The sequence below is a fragment of the Mastigoproctus giganteus genome, chromosome 9 (assembly GCF_048544385.1).
Source record: "Mastigoproctus giganteus isolate SK-2022 chromosome 9, ASM4854438v1, whole genome shotgun sequence".
Taxonomy (NCBI): domain Eukaryota; kingdom Metazoa; phylum Arthropoda; class Arachnida; order Uropygi; family Thelyphonidae; genus Mastigoproctus; species Mastigoproctus giganteus.
In genome coordinates, this window is record NC_143583.1 from 50,301,679 (window position 1) to 50,321,982 (window position 20,304).

A 20,304-nucleotide genomic window follows, 5' to 3' on the forward strand; every position below is an offset into this window, starting at 1 on the left:
TCATAATCTGCCTTCGCCTGCCTAACTTCCTTTGTAACTTGGTTACAGACCAACTTATATCTATCATAGGCTTCTGTGTCACATGTTAATTCATATTATATCCCATGCATTTTTCTTCTCTGCCATATGTCTCATTAGTTCATCTGACATTCATTTAGGCCTAAACCTTGAACAATATTTCTTAGTTGGTATGTAAAGCGTAGTAGTTTCCAAGATAAGTTCTTTGAATGCTTCCCATTTTGAATTTGCTGTTGTTAACGTCATCAGTTGGTCCCACTGTATAGAATTTAAATACTATCTCAGACCATCGTAGTCGCCTTTACGAAAGCAAAAACCCTTCCCTTTAGTGAACCCTTATGGTAGTTACCTGTTTGAGTAAATCCCACTTCAGCATACTGATCACTGCCACCTAGTGGTTCCTTTATCTACAGATTCTTAATGCATGACGAATCACTACTGATAATCAGATCAAGAGTATTACTCCCTCTAGTTGCCTCCCGAACATGCTCATGTAGAAAACAATCATCCAATAAATCCACAAAAGCCTTGCTAGTGTGTGAGTGATCAACCCAGAAATTCCAGTTAATATCTGGGAAATTAAAATCCCCCATTAGAAGACTCTCTGATTTACTGGCCCACTGTATTTCTCTGTACAGTTTCTTATTATACTCAGAATCATTAGGCCTACTCTCAGTTTTGATCTCCCAATGCTTATGTCACCAAACTGACTCGACACTGCACTGTCCAGCGATGTCGACTGGCTTCACTTCCTTGGATTTTATGTGTTTCTTAACTAATAGTATAACTCCTCCTACCTTCCTGTCCTGTCTATCCTTTCTGTAGACGTTGTACTCCCCAAATTCCAGTTCTGCATTCCTTATATCTGTGTGACACCACGTCTCTGATATCCCAACAATATCTGCCTTTGATGCTTTGAGCAATACCTCAAATTCATCAAATTTATTTACCAAACTCCCAGCATTGGTGTACACGCAAGTATACATGCACCTGTTTCTATTCTTAGCTACCCTAACACAACCGATGTGTTTACTTGTACCGTAATGACTCCCAGCAGTCTCTGAAATATCCTGCAACTTGTTTTCCAGGCTGCTGCTCATTCCAATAGAAGCAGTGCAAGAATTACTTTCACCTCTGCCAGTGCCTACTGTGTAATCTATTAGTCCTTGAATCCCCTCAATCTAGCAGTCTTCCGACCCACCTAACACTGCCTCGATAGCATATGCAAATATTCTTGCACCCTTTCTATTTAAGTGTTTATCCCATCCCTGTAGAAGCAATCTCTCCTGTTAACAAGTACAGACCAGGCTGAAAAAAAGTTTACCCCTTGAGCCTTGCACAATCTTTCAGGGGCCGAATTGATCGACAAGGCTCTCATCATATACTCCCTCCTATCGTGTGTGGACAGAATTGCAGACACTTTGAAATTCAACCCAAATTCACGGCTTTTTTTCAACAGTGACCTGTACTTGTTAAGTAAGTTATGATCGCAATACGGGTTGACAGTAGGTTTTAACAGATTATTGGAGAGAGATTGGATGATACTGCAGTTTAATAGTAAAAAATGCAGTTAATTTTTACATTTTTCATTACTGGGTTTTTTCCTGTGGGAAGTAATCAGCAAAGGATAGCTGGTATTTCGTCCTAACTACGACATAAAAAACATTTCCAAAGAAATTGTTTTTAAATTAATTAGTAAATGCACTCTTTCTTTCCCCCTCCCCTTTTGCGTAAGCGGAGAGAGAGCGCCTTCTCTGTTGCGAGTTTATTATAAAACAGTATTCATCAGTAAACCGTATTTTATGATTATTTGAATACTAATTATACCAAAGCAAATTAATCAGTTGTGGATATACTTGTCAAGGTTCGATTTTACTATCTGAGCATCAAGTTGCACTAACAACAAAATCATTAAAATAAAATCAGTAGTATAAACTCATGTCACCTTGCCCAAGGAGGCGGGGGGGTGGGGAGAATCATGCGTTTACGCTGTCAAGGTAAAAGAAGCCGCATGTGTAGTACAATCGAACCTTGCCAAGTGTAACCCAACTGTTAAATTAATTTGGAGCATTTAGTTTAGAGTTATTAGAGTTCTAATTTCTGTGATAGTCTCGGAGACATACCATCTTTGTCTTTGTAGTAAAATATTCATCGTGCGTTGCACTCGAAAATTAGTTGCCCAGTAATTTGACCAATCAGAAAAATGATCTAAATGGATTAGTTCATTCTGCACTAAATGGAGATCAGTATTATAAACACTTGCTACCTTCACCATGGATTGAACAAATCTTGCATTACTTCAAGCAACTCTGTGGTGAATCGGAAAGTGCTATTTGAAGTAGTGCAGGAAAAAAAAAAAAATCATTTATTGTGAACTGATGAATGTATCATATAAGAAATCTATACTATTTGTAGATTTTTTTTTTTTTTTCGTATCGTTCTTAACAAAGTATATATGTTTTTTTTTCCTTTTTAATTAATGCAATACCGAGCCAACTCGTGAAGTTGGAGCTTGTTCTGTTAAAGAAAAAATAAATAAATTTTTGACAGATCTCCTATATCGAAGCCTTATATTGATCAGACCGGATTTATGTATTTTAAAGAAGAACTGCAAATGCACTCTTTCTTTGTACTATGTTAAGTACTATACCTTGATATAACCACAGCCTGTGACAATTGAACCCTTAATAATACGTCAAAATCCTTTATGAGCAATTTAAACTTAGTAGGAAAATCGTAAACTACCTACAGCACAGCCATAATAAAAGAATATCGGTCTTTCCAACATTTACAACCGACCTCCAAGTATCAACTTCCATTAGTTGGAATACCTTACCTTAAGGTGGTGTACTGTCTGGCGCAATTTTCTCAACTGCACTCGAGCCGTTCCTTGAAATAAATATAATATCATCACTTATGGAGTTATGAAAATCGACATCGCCAACTTAGTGATATATCTAAAAAAAAATACACAAATCTTCATGTCATCTCACCTCTCTTCAAAAAAAAACAAAGTCATCGCATTTTTTAATTCAGGATAAGCTAATGCCAAGAGCGACAATTTATAAGGACTTTGGAATCATTCTTGACTTATACTGAAGCTTCAATCAACACTACCCTCATGTACCATAGAAAATTCAAAAAAGTCATAAGAAACAGTAATCATAAATAGCAATAAGACAATCATTAATTGTGTCCAGCGCCACATCTACTCATTCCATCATATGACTGTGAGATATGTTTCCACAATCCGCATTCAGGAATATATAATGTCATAGAATACTGAAACTCGGCATTCCATTTACAATCTCTCCAGAATCAGTCTATAAAATAATAGTCTTCAAATTGAACCACTAGAACTAAGAACCAAGGAAGCTAACATCGGCCTGCTGGCTAAGCTGGTCGTTCAGATAATCAACTCATCAGATATAAGCCAGATCATCACCGAAGATCTTGCCAGGGACAATTCACGTGGTTGTCTACTTTTAAGAAAAAAATCCACCAGATGGACAGATTATTCCCAAACACAGCACTATAACCCACAAATCACCTCAAAATTGACTGTCCTCAGTACCTCCACAGCAAACTCTCTACGAAAAATCTTGTCTTCTTATAAACAGGTTCGTCCAATGAAGCGCAACACACAGCGTCAACAGCGAGAAATGAACCAGTTAGAAACTCGAAACGATAGAAGGAATCAGAGAGAACAATTATAAAATCTTAGGAAAGGACAGACTAGACCTATGAAGTTTACCCTCGGGCAGCATGTTGTGAACGTTGGAATACGTTGTCTGAAAGGGTGGCAGACGCGGAGAGTTTGACAAAATTCAAGAAAGGATTAAATAGGAACTTTTTAATGATGGGAATAATATGCGAGGGTTTTCTTTACTTTCTCCTTTTCTTTTTTTTTGACAGCTGCAGAATAAGTTCGCTTCCATGTATCCGTGTGCTATTTTAATACTAATACAGTATCTGATTCCCATCGCACGGTGCATTGTTATCGGAACACTGGGATGTTGATAGCTATAAAAAACAGTCACAGTTAAGTTGTTAACTCTGCTTGTGGTCATATATTTTAAATATAATTTGTTAGCAATTAATAAGCTACATTTAAAGTATTAATTTTGTAAGCATATTTTAGTTAAATTAGCTTAATAAATGTTAATTTTGATCGATAATTTCATGAGTAAAAAAAAAAAAAAAAAGAAATGCGGGTTATATGGCAATGCTAAAATGTTGCTACTTGGGAAATTCTTATATCTGTTTTTAAAAAAAATAGCAGACTTATCCAATTGCTCATGTCAGCATGATTCAATTCGAGTTAAAAAATATTTCCTGTATTTCATGACTCAAATACCATGGTTGGTAGTCAAAGCTACCATCAATAAAAATAAGCACATGTGTAAGCATAGAGCGAAAGGTCGCAGACCGGAGTAAACGAATTAAAAAATCATCATCAGTCATTTTCAATCTACTGCAGAATGAAGGTCTCTTCAGCACTTTTCCAGTGTCTTAAAGTGCTGGAGGGTTTGGTCTTTTCCTCTTCACGCTGACCAGGCGTCTTGAAGAGAACCACTCTACACGTTCATTGCCACCAAATTGACGTAACAGGGCTTACCAACGAGAAGGTGTGCATGAGTGGATTTTAGGGAGGTAGGTCAACCGTACTTCTCCTTAATCTTCTGAAATAGAAAGATATTGGATCAATCAGTGTTTTAGACTGGGTATCTGATAACACACAAAATACCTTTTCCCTTCTTAAGCCCCATCTGTAGCCGTGTATTTCTAATTAAGAAACATACGACTACAACTTATACTATAAAGCATCATCACTTCTCATGTAAGTAGCTGACGCCCTGCTGTGGCTTGTGTATTTGATACACCGTGAGATTAGTCATTCTGGCATTAAATCTTGACATAATTAATCGAAAAGCGCACGCGACTTTAGAAATAAACAAGCTTAGCGATTTGAAGATTTTATTCATGGAGATAAGGCTTCGTTCATTTTTTTTTTTTTTTTTTTAATAATTAAACCCATAATTTTGATTGGAGATATATTATACTTGTTATCGGGGGAGTAATTAAAATCTTTCCGCTGTCTGTGGTTGTCATACACAAACAAACACTAGACACCGTATATACATATTCAGGAAATTTCGTGCTTCATCAGTTTCGCCCAAGTGGTGGTAGCTATGGAAAATTAATCACGCTCACCCAAGATTCCTTAGCCCTTCGCTTCCGCTTTCTACGCTGGTAGAGGCGGGAGATAATTGCTTCATCTAATTTATCCCTTCTCCCTATTTGTTGTGTGTTAACGGTCTAGCGAAGAAACGTCTCCTCAGACATAAGCTCACTGTGTTTCTTCTTTGTTCTAGGCAATTTCAGGAGACAATCAGTGGTTTAGATTCTGAATACAATCAGAGATGGGATTAGTCGCGCAAACATTATGGAATCGAACAGCAACGCTGTTGGGGGAAAAAAAAAAAAAAAAAAGTCTGCCATTTTTCTTCTACACTTCTCCCGCCCACTGCATTAACGAACAAAGAGCTTTAAATAAAAGTTCGATATTTTGACAAGTGCATAAAGAAGCAGCAAATGTCAAAGGAAGGAGAGCCAAATCCTTTGCTTGTGATTTTGCGTACTTTTTTTTTTTTTTTTTTTGTGACTGTGGCTGACAGCTTTATAAAACGAACGAATCACATAGCTGAAAAGTTGGTGTACAAAAATAAGGCATTGCATGCACACTTGACATCAATTGCGCAAGCATAAATTTGCAATTAGCAATTTTTATGTTTAATCTGCATTTTTGTTAATTTTATGAAATTAATTATGTTTCATCTTTGAAGGTACGATTAAATATATCTGGATTTTTGTCTTCCAGTAGCCTTGCAGAAGGATATTTGGCTTTCATTAGCAGCAGATAATATTAGTATTAGCCATATAGTGCAATGAAGCCCTAGGCTTTTGCTGCATCAGCCAAAAATAAAATAAAAATAATTTTTTCGATCAGCTGATAAATATCAGGGGATCCTAACTCTTTTTGGATCAGCTTATCTTTATCGTCTTACCTTCTGATTTGGAATTTTGTATTTCGGGAAAAATAGCTGCCCTTGACTCCCCTTCCCCCCAGCCAACGTCGAGGAGTAAAAAAAACGAATACATTGTAAAATTAATAGTTAAAAAAAAAAAAAAAAATTCTACAGTCTATATGGACTTTGCCTTAATCGAAGGATGCGTCATTAGCTACAGGTTTGATGACCACTTTTGCGGCTTCCTTCAGAATATATATATATTTTTATATATGAATACCCCAAACACGAAAGGTATTAGAACTTATAGTACTTGGTATCGTGCATGGGTTGGAGGTTGAGATGATGAAACAATATATTATTGACATTAAATTTAAATTTCTGTAGACTGTAATTTTCAGGAAATACGTGTGGACTGAGATTGTTCCAGAAAACGGAAGTTGAAGGAATAAACGAGGAAGAGGAAAAGTTGGTTCTGTGAGTTTGATGTGGGATTAAAAAAGGGTGCTGACTGGTTACGGCATGTGTTCAGACTGGTTTGAAAGAGCGAAGGGGAATTATAGAAGCTAATTCAGAAGAACAGTGCCCATGGAAGTATCCATAGAAAAGGCTTGCAGCTGAAACAAAACGTCTATGAGAGAGTGGAGAGACTTTGTTAGAGATGGTTCATTAATTAATCTAACTGCCCTCTTTCGAATGAAGCCTGAGAGACGTTATGGGGGCAACTCCCCAGAAGTAGGAACAGTATTCCATGGTAGAACAGATTTGATATTTGTACAGAGTGAGTAGCTGTTTAGAAGAAAAGTAACGCCGAGAGCGAAAGCCCTCTCGCCGATTTTTTAAATGCAGAGGAAGCAATATTTGTGATATATACTTATTCCAAGAGAGAGAGAGAGATTAGAAGTAAGATATATGCCTAATAGAGGTATGGGATGATGTCTAGAAATCGGAGTTTCGTCGAAGATAAGCACAGGAGCAGAATTCTTCTTTCGAGTTTTAGAAGGATTGAAATTAATTAAGTTGTCTTTTCCCCACTGGAGAATTACACGCAGATCAGCATTTAAGGAATTTTGGTGGATATTCGAGAAGGGGAAGCTGTTTGTGAAGGACAAAGTTTCTCAAATTGGAAGGTGGAATGCATTGTGCTATCATCAGCAGAACTATCGATAAGATTTCCAGTCAATGGAAGAAGGTCGTAAATATACAAGAAGAAAGGAGTAGGATAAAAAACTAAGTGTGGACTTAGTGGAGAAATTAGAAGACAGCCGTCTACCACCACGCGCAGTAATCCAAAGAAAGCGCATCATGAGTTTTGTGCCGACCGTCAAACATGGAGGAGGGAGAGGAACAATGGTTTTAACAGTGACATCTTGGTATTCTTTAGGACTTCTCATCACCCTGAATGGGCGAATTACTGCCGTTGATTATCTTGATATTCTGGGTGCCCAGGTTCATCCCATGTCGCAAACATTGTTTCCCACAAATGATGCCATGTTTCAAGATGATATTCCATTATACACAGCCAGATGTGTCCAATCTTGGTTGAGGAGCATAAAACTGAGACTAAACATCTCCCATGGAGATTTAAACATTAATGTTTAATAATGTTTAAATCCATGGAGATATAAACTTTATTGAGCCACTTGGTGGTCATATCCCATATGGAGAAAATCTGCTCCATGTGTGATACAATATTCTAGAAAGATTATTCTATCTTCTGCTGGCATGCGCGTGCTGTGAACCTATAGACAAGTATTGACAGCATTATTTTGAGGCTTTCCAACTGCTCATCTTTATTGAGATGTTTCCCAGAACATTCGGCGTAGAGTAATTTTCCTCCAAGCATGACGTTTCTACATTAGACTCCATCCGTCTGCTGTCCACTAGGGAAAGTTGGCTGTAGCCAGCAGGAATGTTATCTCGTGAATCTAATATTTTCCTCCCAGCATCATGGGTAATGTGATAATGTATCCGATTAGTAGTCTCTTGGCACTTGTTGCAGATTGCTGGCTATATATATAACAATCATTAATGAACAGATGAAATTTTAAGATTTCCAGAAGCTAAACTGATAATTAAGCAACTTCTTCCCCTTCTAATATTTAAGCATTCCGCGAGACCTTTTCTTATGGAATTAGGTGCCACTTCATCGTATATTACTTTTCATGCAACTTCTGTTTCCGTGTACACAAAGTTGTAATCAGTAGTTCTATAGCTGTATGCACTCAAAATTAAGCAAAATACTCCCCGTTTAATGGAATAAATTTCTAGAATTGTTCATTCAGTTTAGATGTAGAGCGTAATATTTGCACTTTATAAAAATTGCAGCAAAAAATAAACAGGCAAGTATGTATTATGAATATTCCAATTTTACGAAAATTAATTTAAAAAAAACAGAAGCAAACGTTGTACTGTTTCATTAAACTCCAAAAATAAATAAATAAAAGAGGATTTCTCGAAGTGTGGAAAAAAAAAAATTATAAGAAAGGAACTGGGTTCTAATACCTTCCAGAGGAATTTGAACACTCCCATTTTTAATGCAGTGAATGGTAAAGTGAAGTGAAGTGTAAAGTGTGTTTAGGGTCAAACGGCACCAGGGGTTTCTCCCATCTCCGCGTAGTTTACATTGTGGTGTGATACAGTTCACTGTAAAGGCCAGGGATTTAAAAGTATATGGATCTTGAGGTGTGTGATGTTGTGTACCGTTGTTCTTCTGGCCATTTAGCCGCCGGACCCCAGCTGAGGCCCGACGTTGCCCACACTTCGCCCCGTGGAGGCAGACCAGGTACACTAGTATTATAGTTATTTACTCTGGCAGGCCCTGCCACCTAGTTTCCTGAGATTTGGCAAGGACCTTAAAAAAAAAAAAAAAAAAACGTTTGCGTGGGTTGATCGCTAGATTGAAAGACCGAAATGTGGGCGAAATTAATTTGGAGCTATTAAATTTTGACCTGTGGGATATACGCTGGCGAGCAGGCAGAGAGGGAGAGGAGACTGAAGACTGGGGGGAGAAAGACATAAGAAATGGGGTCGATAGAGGAGGCGACCCCATTATAAGTCAGTGGGGCATGCCCATGCCCCACCAGGAGGAAATCTGGGTTGGCGAGTATGTTGTGAACATGTAAGCAAAGCAGGAATAAGTTTAAAAGTGTTCAGACAAAAAAAAAAAAAAAAGCACACTTTTCACAAATGTTGAGTCGCGGCAAGGCACTTACGGAATTTTTTTAAAACGCATCACCGTCGGATGCCCTATACGCAATTTGTCATTGCGTGCGACAACCACACGACTGTAGCTCGCAAATTATAAGTCAGTGGGGCATGCCCATGCCCCACCAGGAGGAAATCTGGGTTGGCGAGTATGTTGTGAACATGTAAGCAAAGCAGGAATAAGTTTAAAAGTGTTCAGACAAAAAAAAAAAAAAAAAGCACACTTTTCACAAATGTTGAGTCGCGGCAAGGCACTTACGGAATTTTTTTAAAACGCATCACCGTCGGATGCCCTATACGCAATTTGTCATTGCGTGCGACAACCACACGACTGTAGCTCGCAAAGTCACCTTTAGCCTATATAATGAAAATATGGAAGAACGCAGCCAATGAAGGCTGAGGGCCAGGTAGACCTAAAATATTTACTAAAAGGAATATGCAATCTTTGAAGAAGGTAGCTGCATACTATATAGTCTTTTCGCTACTCAGATACATTTTGCATTAGCCTAGCTCATCATTCCTTGGACCATTCCAGCGTATTGTATCCACAATAAAGTTCGGAGGGCGAGGCCTCTTCTAGTTCAGACTTGGGACGTTGGTGCCAATAATCATTAATGCCGATTTGTGTACTAACATCTTGTAGAATTCTATAGTGCTGCATTCTGTGGAAATGTATCATCCATGTTTTGGCAGGATAATGCTACATTGCATACAATGAGCAGTGTAAAAATATGGTTAGAGGAAAAGGAAGTCCTAAACTTGCCTGGCAAGCCCGAACCCCAGACCTGAGTCCGATCGAATGCTTTTGAGGGTGCCCTCAAAAGCACCGTTGGTAGAATTGTCGTCCTCCCCACATCGGGTGGAAAAGACCTGAGTTCTGTCGATGACGTGATTAATTTTAATGGGCCTTTTTCACAGTATGGCTGAGATAGTTGATCTCAGACAGTTGATCGTTTTTTCTCCCAGAAACTCGGGTTTTTCATCCAGAAAACACATGCAATTCATGGACATAATACACATTGGTAAATGAGGTAATTCTTGCATGTTCCTAATATAACAGTTGGCACTGGGACCAAAAGTGATGTAGAAACACTTTATTAATTTGTTCATTAAAACTCGTATTTTGCAACGCGTTAATGTCGGAAAGCTTTTGGTAGGGCAGTGTAAATTTAATAGCAAATTTTTCATTGTGCACTATTTAAGCAATATGTTTGCCTGCTTGACATGATATTGCTGTTAATTAAATACTGTACATGTGTATTAAAGAGATTCACATTATATATATTTTTACACGATTTTTGGGGCGACCGGGCTAGCCGAGTGGGTAAAGTACCTGCCCGGCAACCCAAAGGTCGCGAGTTCGATTCTCGCCTCGGGCTTGGATCAAAGTACTGCAAAAACCTTGGGAGGTGCAATATGGCCACAGAAGCCGATGCGCCAACAACTACCAAACACGATTTTTGCCAATTTACAAATAAATAGCATACACTTTTATTAGAAGTAATGTTTATTTGTAGTGCAACTCCAAGACAACTGGTTGAAAATCCTTCACGACATGTGATAAGTACTATTTCGTAAAGACTAATTTGTGATTTCTGTAGTTTCTTGTATAAAATTGACTTGAGGTCCTTCTATATATAAAAGATGCGTGTGCCGTATATTTGTGTTTACTTGAGTATTATTAGTATGCCTTTGAAATATTTTTATTACTTAATGTGATATTTTATTATTCTTGTGACCCAGAAGATTTATCTTATGTAATTAGACATTGGTCGTTTGTCGTTGAAGTATAACCCCTTTAATCAATATAGACTGAACATTTAAATATTGAGTTCATATTGCACATGCACGATATTGCTGAATGCGAGATTCGACGAATGTGTAAATTTCTTTCATCACTTGGAAGAAAAGAAACATTGGCTATTGGAGGATTTTTTTTTTTTTTTTTTTTTTTTTTTTTTGAACCAGACAGAGTTCCCCCGCCATGGTCCGCCTGCTGTATCATGCCGTATGAGATGAGTGATTATAAGGCACTCTCGTACGATGCAATGAATGTCATCGGAGGTGGGGGGGATAAACTGTATGGGATTAGAGAAACTTTATTATACCTAAGAAGTGAAAGGTTTTCACTCATGGAAGAAGAATGGTCGATTATTAGTTTTTTTTTTTTTTTTTTTTTCTGAAGAAGAGCGAATTTTAAGAACTATATCAACTCTAGCGCTAATAATTTTAACTAGTCAAACCTACAGCACACACATGGCGCCTCCGTAGCCAGGTGGGAAAGAGCAGCAGTGCGTAGAACACGCTTCTTGATCAGACCGGGGTTCGAGCCCGTGACCACCAAATACGGAGGATGCGGAAAGGTCAAGAAATGACCACCGCATATCCCCGGAGGAATATGGCCTTAGTTGTTAATGCTCCTAAAAACCAAATAACAACAACAACCTACAGCACATAATATTTCTGCTGTCGATTACTGGCTTTGCTATTGATGGCACATGTGGTATATCTTGCGATGCAAAGATACTTGCCGACCGGGCTAACCGGGTGGGTAAAGTGCCTGCCTGGCAACCCAAAGGTCGCGGGTTCGAATCTCGCCTCGGGCTTGGATCAGAGTACTGCAAAAAACCTTGGGAGGTGCATTATGGCCACAGAAGCCGATGCGCCAACAATTAACTAAAAAAAAAAACAAAAAAAAAAACAGCAAAGCTACTTTAGTATTCCTGTGAAAACGAGACTTAAAGCAATTGAAAATCGTTACGCTGATACCATGTGGATATTAATACCGTCCTCCCCACAACGGGTGGAAAATAGTTGATTCACCAAAAGTTTGAGACTTTTAGTGCATCGACTATTTTTTGGTCATGTTGTTGTTTGTTTTCGAAACAAATCAAATCAAGATTATGAAGAGCCAGTGTATTGCGTGAATTTCCTGTTGTCTAGTCGTATGTTTTCTGGATGAAAACCCTCAAACCCTGGGCCTTTTCCATACGATGTGGAAGGACCTCGATCTTAACCACTGCCACCCTCGAAGATTGGTCATAGTTGTTGTAGGGTTAATATATCTGTATATAATATATCTGTAAATTGTGCGTATTCTGTAGTTGCTTTCTGGACGAAAAATCTGAGTTTTCGGGAGAAATAAAACCATGCTACCGTCGCTGATACTGACTACGTCGTGACAAAGTGCCATAAAAAATTCTCGCGTCGGGATTGGAACTCAGGTCTTTTCTACCCGGCGGGAGCAGGACAATGATTATATCAGCTGTGCTACCCACGAAGGCAAAGGGTTAATCATAATTCACCAGTCCAAACTGTGTGCTAGTACGGAATATACATTTTAAAGAATTTAAAACTTAAAAAAAAAGAAAAAACGGCGAAGAACGTACTACACCTTATATTGATGTCTCCGACGGAATTTGAATGTGTTATTAACAAGACAATTTTAATAGCATAGCTTATCTCATTACGAAACTTACCTCCTGACCTATGGTTAAAAATTAGCTGTTGAATGATTTCTGCAGCATTCACAGTTTAATGTCTTTAATAACGAATTGCCTGCCAACTTCTCGGCTTCTTAGCGGCTGAATCGTATCAAATTTCCCACTCGCGCACTTTAATTAAATACATCATGGGAAGTAAATTCACTTTAAATAATGTTCTCTTCAGACTCACAATTTGAATCAACTTAATGTTTAATGAATGTCCAATATTAGGACTGTTTCTTTTGATAATCTGCATGTGCTTTAATATGACTGTAGTTGACGTAATGACGAACGAACCGTGTTGGAGAGAAGTGTTTTTTTTTTTTTTTCAGAGGAGTGAGAATTTGAGGGGTTTTTTTTTGTTTTTATTTTACGGTCCTTCATGTATTTTTAATTTTCCTTTTAACTCATGTGGCCAAATGGTAAGTTTCGTAGTGAGATAAGCGGTTCGAGTTCCGTCGAGGCATCGGGAATTTTTAGGCTTTTTTTTTTTTTTTTAACACCGTGGTCGAATTAGTCAATTTCGGGCGAGGGTTGTGTGCTTTTTTTGTAACCACACTCTCCTTTAAATTACTAATTAACTAAATTGCTACTTAACTTTAATTTTAATAACAGCTAATTCATTTTACAAATGCGTAGGAAATTAATTGCAACAAGTTATTTTTGTTGTGTGTGGTTTTCAGCAATATGCTACTGAATTTTAAAATATTATTTGCAGCTATTAAGACAATGCTCTCTTTATTACTGTACATTAGAAATAACGTCCTAATAAATAGTCTCTCCCTCTGTGTGTACAAAGATTCGGGGGGGGGGGCATATACATATCCTCTTCCACTGGGAACCTTCCTGGATATAAAAATAAAACTTTTTTCCCATATCATTCAGATATTTCACCCATTTTATTCCATCAACCTACATATTAACGTACGCTTTCTCAGTGATATGCACACGAGGATATAAATTTAAGTTGGAAAAGGATGGTTGCAAAATACCTGTACGATAATTTTCATTTAGTCAGTTGTTGTAGGGTTTTACGAGCATCAGCGACTAAGGCCATATTGCTCCATGTATACTATCTGTAAATTGTGTGTGTTCTGAAGTCGATTTTCTGTTTTGCTGGACGAAAAACTCGAGTTTCCTTGAGAAAAAAATCGCGCTACTCTCGCCTGACACCGACTAACTTAGTCACGTTGTGAAAAAGACCCCAAAAAATCCCCCAAATCATCGACGGGTCTCGGAGTCAGGTGTTTTCCACCTGATGTGTTTAAAAGACTACAAATTATTGACAGGAATGGGCAAATTAAGATTTTTTTTTTCTGCTGGTGCTGTATAAACCTTACTTCTTTGCATCATATTACTAATACTATCTTGTTAATTATTCTCTGTTTTGTGTTTTAATAAATATGCATTTATCATGTAAAATTCTAGCGCCTGGCTGTAAAGGGTTGCTGTACTTATCCTTTTCTACCGTAAGAACAAACTGATTTGTTGTTATGGCCCCCCCTCCCGGAAACCGTTTTTCCATCGAGGAAACACGCAAACCAACAGAATACCCATAATTTATAGCCACAATGCGCTGAATTCTCATGGCTTTAGTTACCTTGGTGTAAAATAAAGAGAACAATAAGTATCGAATCCACTACACGAGGGATGTTTTAGATAAGAAATCATAAAAATGAACAAGCGCTCCTCGGCTTATCCTGAAGCATTTCTTTTTTATCCGTCTGTTGACTCGCTAGCGACTGTTTCAGTTGTCAAGGAAAGAAAGTAAAAATAAAGATTATAATAATCATTCTCCCCACTAACACACGTATATGCAAGTGAAGGATGATTGATTTTTCTAGAGACAAGGCAGCTAAGGCGTGTACGAGAGATGATCAAGTTGCTCTTCCCCTCAGGTAGAAATAATAGTGAGCAAAAACAAAGGTATTTTTATTTTTCAACTTAGTCTCCTGCAACACTAATACACTTTCCCAACGATGCTTCAATTCCTTTTTGCAAAAAAAAAAAAAAAAAAATTCTGGTTGGCTATCCAACCAGGCGTCCACAGCATCCATCACAGCAGAATCATCTTCAAATTTCTTGCTCCCGAAGGTATTTTTTTTTAGATTTGGGAATACATGAAAGTCACTTTGGGCTAAATCTGGTGGATGAATTACCAATTAAAATTACGCATCTGAAGCTGAAAACTATAGCTGCAAAATGACGCATCTGAAGCTATCAACAAAATATTTGATAACAGTTCTAACCTCAGTTTCCTCCATTTCTTACAGAGGTAATACTCCTTCAGTCAGTTGCACACCTGCAACGATAAAAGTATTATTATGAGTGATCTGTAATTTCATGCATTGTACATTAGAGACATGATACTTATTTCAAAAGAACTTGAAGATAATTATTTCAATATTAGAGCTAGAGCAACTTCATCAACTCTCGTATTTCATGATTGGTTTTTCTGTTTTTGTGCGTGATGAAAAACCTTTGTTTTCAAGAGGCTAAAGCAGTGGTTTTCAACCGAGGTTCCGCGGCACCTTAGGATGCCGCAACAACATTCGAGGGGTGCCACGTAATTTGGGTTTAAGTTAATTAAACATTATTTTTTAAAAATTTATATGTTTATTTCATTATAAAAAGTGTACAGTATCTTTTTAATTTTGTGGTGATCTATAATTGATGTTTAGTATATAAAAGATAAAATTATTGTATACTGTATATATAATTATATTATTGTAATAACTATCATAAAACATATTTTTTGATATTATATATATATATATATACACACACACACACACACACAGAAAGAGAATCGGATCTAACGGGCAGAAAACTGAGTAGGGGTGCCGTTATTAAAAAAAAGGTTGAAAACCACTGGGCTAAACCCATGCAACCCTCGATCGAGACCGACATCTCTGCCACGATAAAAATGGGGGGGGGAAGAAATCATAAAAGCCATAAAAATATGTCCCGACTCGATGAAATTCGAATTCATGCTTTCTCCATATTATGTGGAAGAATAGTACTAGTAATGACTGTGCTAGCCGCGAGGATTAGGAAGAGAACAGGGCTGTACTTTTATGCTGTTTCTATAGGTCATAAGTGCTTACAATTATCAGGTTGAAAGATTGCAATTCCTAACGTTTCCTTCCCGCACTTCCCATCCACACACATTAAAAGAAATGACATCCTTTGTATTTTTAGAAATATTTGAAAGAAACTCTTCACAGCCCTTTTAATTGATTTTTAGAACCGGCGCTGTAACATTTCAGTTTGTTTGTAGTATATGTCCCTTTTTGCATAATTGAAAGTACTGTCTTCATATTTCTTCCAAACAAGTTTAATATTTTTTTACAAAGTGTGTATTACTTGTTTGCAATACTTTTAATAGTTTATGCGCCAGGCTTGCAGATCTCTAGAAGAAAACTACGCTTACAAAGACGTCAGATTTGTCCATAAACATCTATATTTTCACATTTATTTTATTTTTGAAGAAAATTTTCGCGCTTATATTAAAAAAAACCGTCTCGTGAATTTTGGTGAAGGTGTCTGAGAAATTCTAAGAACGCAAGTGATTTTGTAAGTATCTTTGCTGTATTTCTTTCTCGATGCCACTTTTAAACGAAATTGTTAGTTCGCATTGAATCAGTCATTAGTCTGCGAAAGTTCCTAAGAATAACATTTCGCGAGCAACCGCTTTCGCTAGAAAGAAAAAAAAAAGTTTGCCTCGTTTCTTATTCGTGATATCCATCTAAGATTGCATTACGATAGCTCCTTCATCTGTGACGCTTCCAACCACGCGGCGAAAGCCCGCTCGCACGCGCGCACACATTCCCAAATCTGTAGTGCATCAATTTGTACAGTCCGATAAGCAAACCCATTCTGTCTATTCTCCGTCTGCGAAACCCATGACGTGGTCTCGGACGATGTCGAATAGAATTTACGGTGTTTTTGTCATGTATCACCAAGGAGTTCTCGGCTAGGAGAATTATAATAGCGACAGATGCTGCTGCTTCACTCTCCAAATCATGCCCCTCCTATTCCCCATCTTCACACGACTGTGTTTGGTACGAACTAGTTTTGATGTCTTCATTATCGTCTCTAAAAGAAAAACGCTGTCCTACTACTTCACGTTGTTTTGTGAATCTTCAGTGATGGAGTTGTAAATTGTATTTAGACATGTAGCAATGAGAGCGCGGCTGGCCATGAAATGAATTCGGAAATTGCTTGTCATTGAGGAAATGGAGTCTTGCACATAGAATCTAATTTCCGCGTACTTTACTTCTGGATGGCCTTAATGCGTTATCTTTTACTGAGAGTCGTTGCTTCTCGTATTTTAACAAGAATGTTCATCTTGTGCAGCCAGAAAGTGTTTTTTTTTTTTTTTTTTGGATAAAATAAAATGAAATATTTCTTTTTTATCGAATTCTACAAAAGATGAACACTCCAAGACTTTAATCTGAAGTTTTTCGGTGTGGATTCCCATTCAGTTTCTTTGTTAATATTCCACCGCAAGTCACCAACTCGTGCAAGAAACCGTATTCCTCTATTAATAACATTTCATCGAACTGCAGAATGTCTTCTTAGAATGATTATAGATCTCCATCAGAATGAATATTTAAAATAATTTTACCTTCGTTTGTTATTCAAATAAAGGACTTCTTTAAAATTCTTCTGTGTTAGGGTCAGGGTACAGCTAACATGAAATTTTTTTTTTTGTATAGTTCCTATAACTTTTTTTCACGCTGCCTGCTATGATACCATCTGGAAAGAAAGAAATCCGATGAAGTAACATTTTGTGATTTTAAAATTTATTAGTGAAATTATAATCAGGAAAATGTGTTGAATGCCTGGAATATATATACCTGGAATATATATATATATATATGCATTTATTTATAATTAATTTATATATTCTTTCTATCTTTTCTATGCTATTATTTGTAATTCTTGTAACCTCATACTATTACATTAATTTTTATTTAACTCACTGCGCCTTATACAAAAAGCCATTTATTTACTAATTAATTAAAAATTGTTTATTCTTTAAAAGTGTATTTTATTTTATATTATTGTACTACCCCTTCTCTTCTATAACTGCTTAATGCTCGTCATAGTGTGGGTCTCATGTATTCTACATATTCGCCATATTTTCAAAACTGTTTCACGTGTTAGCCGCACTTTTGTTTTCCCAATTTCGTAAAAAATTTAGTAAAAACGCTTCCAAGGCCTCACCCCACGGCAATTTACACTGAGGCAGGTCCACTGGTGTTTCATTGTCCTGAAACTAATTTTTCACCCTCCTGACCCAATAAATTCTAAAAATTCTTATGCTACTACAACGGCCAAAACAGTAATATCTCTCTCTCTACCAAATCGTATCAAGAAATTCGGATACACCCCTTCCCAGTAAAATTTCGAGTTATCTTTATATATAAGTTGTATGTTTTGAATGTTTTATCGTTACTCGACAAGGAAATGTCCGAGTCACAAGAAACATTTTGCATGTGTTCTCTTAGTTCCTGAAAGTTAAGATAAATTCCGATTCGATAGCACCCTCTACAGAAACCTATATTGGCTGCGGATGTTCGAGCATTACTGAAGAAGGAAAAGTCAGATCGACCCACCAAATTTTTAGCGTATGTTTCCTTGGTCCCTGGTAAGCTTTTAAGACCAATTACGAAATCTTTGCTGCCTCTGGTTCCTCCACTTATAGAAATCTGTATAAATGAAAGTATGTTTCAAGAATTACTCGAGAAGGTAGAGTTCGATAAATTTTGTTGGGCTGTGTTGAGGCTTTTGGAGCATTTCCGATTTCACACCTCTCTCTCCCTCCCTCCCTCCTGGTCGTTTTCAAAATTTCAGGCCTCACGGCTGCCCATCACATGGCGAGATTTTGGTAAACGCTTTTTTTTTCTTGAATACCCTGGAAAAGATTTTAATCCCCAGAGGTACGTCATTTGATGATCGAATTCTCACAAAATGTAATGCAATGCGTACATTACCTATTCGTTGTAAAGGGAATTCAGTTTAGCTCCCGAAACCTGAGAACATCTTTCAGAAACATGAGTCCACTATTATTTGATGACAGTACATCTCCAATATGAAGGTTTTCCAAAATGTATTGTGAAGGGATACGTGGATTAAAACAAGTTGACTGCCGTGATATAAACAGTCCAACAGCAGAGGGATCTATAATCGACTGAAAGTTGACAGTGTGCATTACTTTCTTTTCTCCATATATTTGAGATACAACAAAAAAAAAGTGTTTTCAGTATTTTCCAACAGTTGCATTTATTAAATATATACATTTATCAGATTCGGTTATTTAATTTTTGACAGCATTTGCCAAGTCCCTCCTTTGGAGAGGTTCGGATTCAAATCCCATCCGATACTGGCAAAACTCTCTTCAGGTCTCGGGCTGAGGAAATATAGTTTTTTTCTCGTGAGTTATTCAATGGTTTTCAGTCCGGATAAAGTACAGATCGGCCTATGTATGCATACCTCAGATATAGAAGATGTAAATTATTATTTTAATACCTGTATGAATATACTGTATATACAGGATTTAAATGAAAAAAAAAAAAAAAAAAAAACATTGAGTGATGGTTTGCCTTGATTTAATTGCCCCACTTTATAATCCTCCAAATGATTTTTATAATGATGTTTCTGTGAATTAACTAGCATTTATTTTTTTTTTTTTTACTTCTCTCTCGGTCTGTAACTAACCAAATCTGATTTGTTAATCTACAGTGGTCCACCATTGCTATCTCAAGAGCTGTTAGTGGACATATATAGTTTTTTTCCCTCTCTTCAAAAAAAAAACGAACATAAAAAATAACATAAAAATGAAATATATAAACAATGCAATTATCATAAAATTTTTAAGAGTGAATACAAAAAAAAAATCATCTTACTTTTGGTGCTGCAGTGCCCTGCTGGCTTTGATTTCTTGTTTTCCACTTGTTTACTTCGTGTTCGATGCCCTTTGACTTCCTACGTCTATAGATAAAGTTACGAAGGTTATTATGGATTACGCACGATGGCTTTCTAAAATAACAAATTTCAGAAAGCTGCCTTACACAACATATTTCTGAATTGAATTTTAAGTTCCATTGGAATCTAGTGAATATAAAAAAAAAGAAAATGTGATTTTATTGCCAAGAGAATGTATTCTTAAATGATCTTATTCCATGATGGTAGAAACACTTTGAATATGTAAAAATGTCATACTTAAACGAAAAATAAGTAACCTATTTGCGAAGAGAAAAGGGATAAGAGGGATATAAAAAACTCAGGAGACGCTGTTTCCAGTACAGTCTGCGTTTTTTTACACTCCGATTTGTAGTAGTGTTGAAAATTGTTAAAAATTTCAAAGAATACTTTATAAGGATTATTTAACTTTGTTAGACAATTATTTACATAATCGATAATGAAGTTACGCACAACGCATTTTGGTCCCTTTAGGAAAACATTACAACGTCGTGAGCTGTAATATATTTAATTAGTCCCTCTTGGATGCAAATTGTGTGAAGTACTAATGTTAGTCAAAACTTGGAGTCAGCACG

The 20,304-nt window shown here is 36.9% G+C and overlaps 2 protein-coding genes across 6 annotated transcripts in view; one reads left to right on the forward strand and one right to left on the reverse strand.

The window, feature by feature from the left end:
• LOC150080211 (protein timeless homolog) overlaps positions 1 to 20,304 on the forward strand; it is a 734,420-nt gene that overhangs the window by 280,352 nt on the left and 433,764 nt on the right. The gene's annotated exons all lie outside the window — the stretch shown is intronic.
• Positions 1 to 20,304, reverse strand: part of LOC150080212 (uncharacterized) — a 350,995-nt gene that overhangs the window by 69,620 nt on the left and 261,071 nt on the right. For 3 of the 5 annotated variants that reach the window (XM_090381608.1, XM_090381609.1, XM_090381610.1), the window contains one exon: positions 19,654 to 19,738. The gene's annotated coding sequence lies outside the window, so the exon portion shown is untranslated. Of the gene's footprint in view, positions 1 to 14,988; positions 15,042 to 17,369; positions 17,472 to 19,653; positions 19,739 to 20,304 lie in introns of those variants that run through there. The other 2 variants (XM_090381611.1, XM_090381612.1) reach the window with 2 other exon arrangements.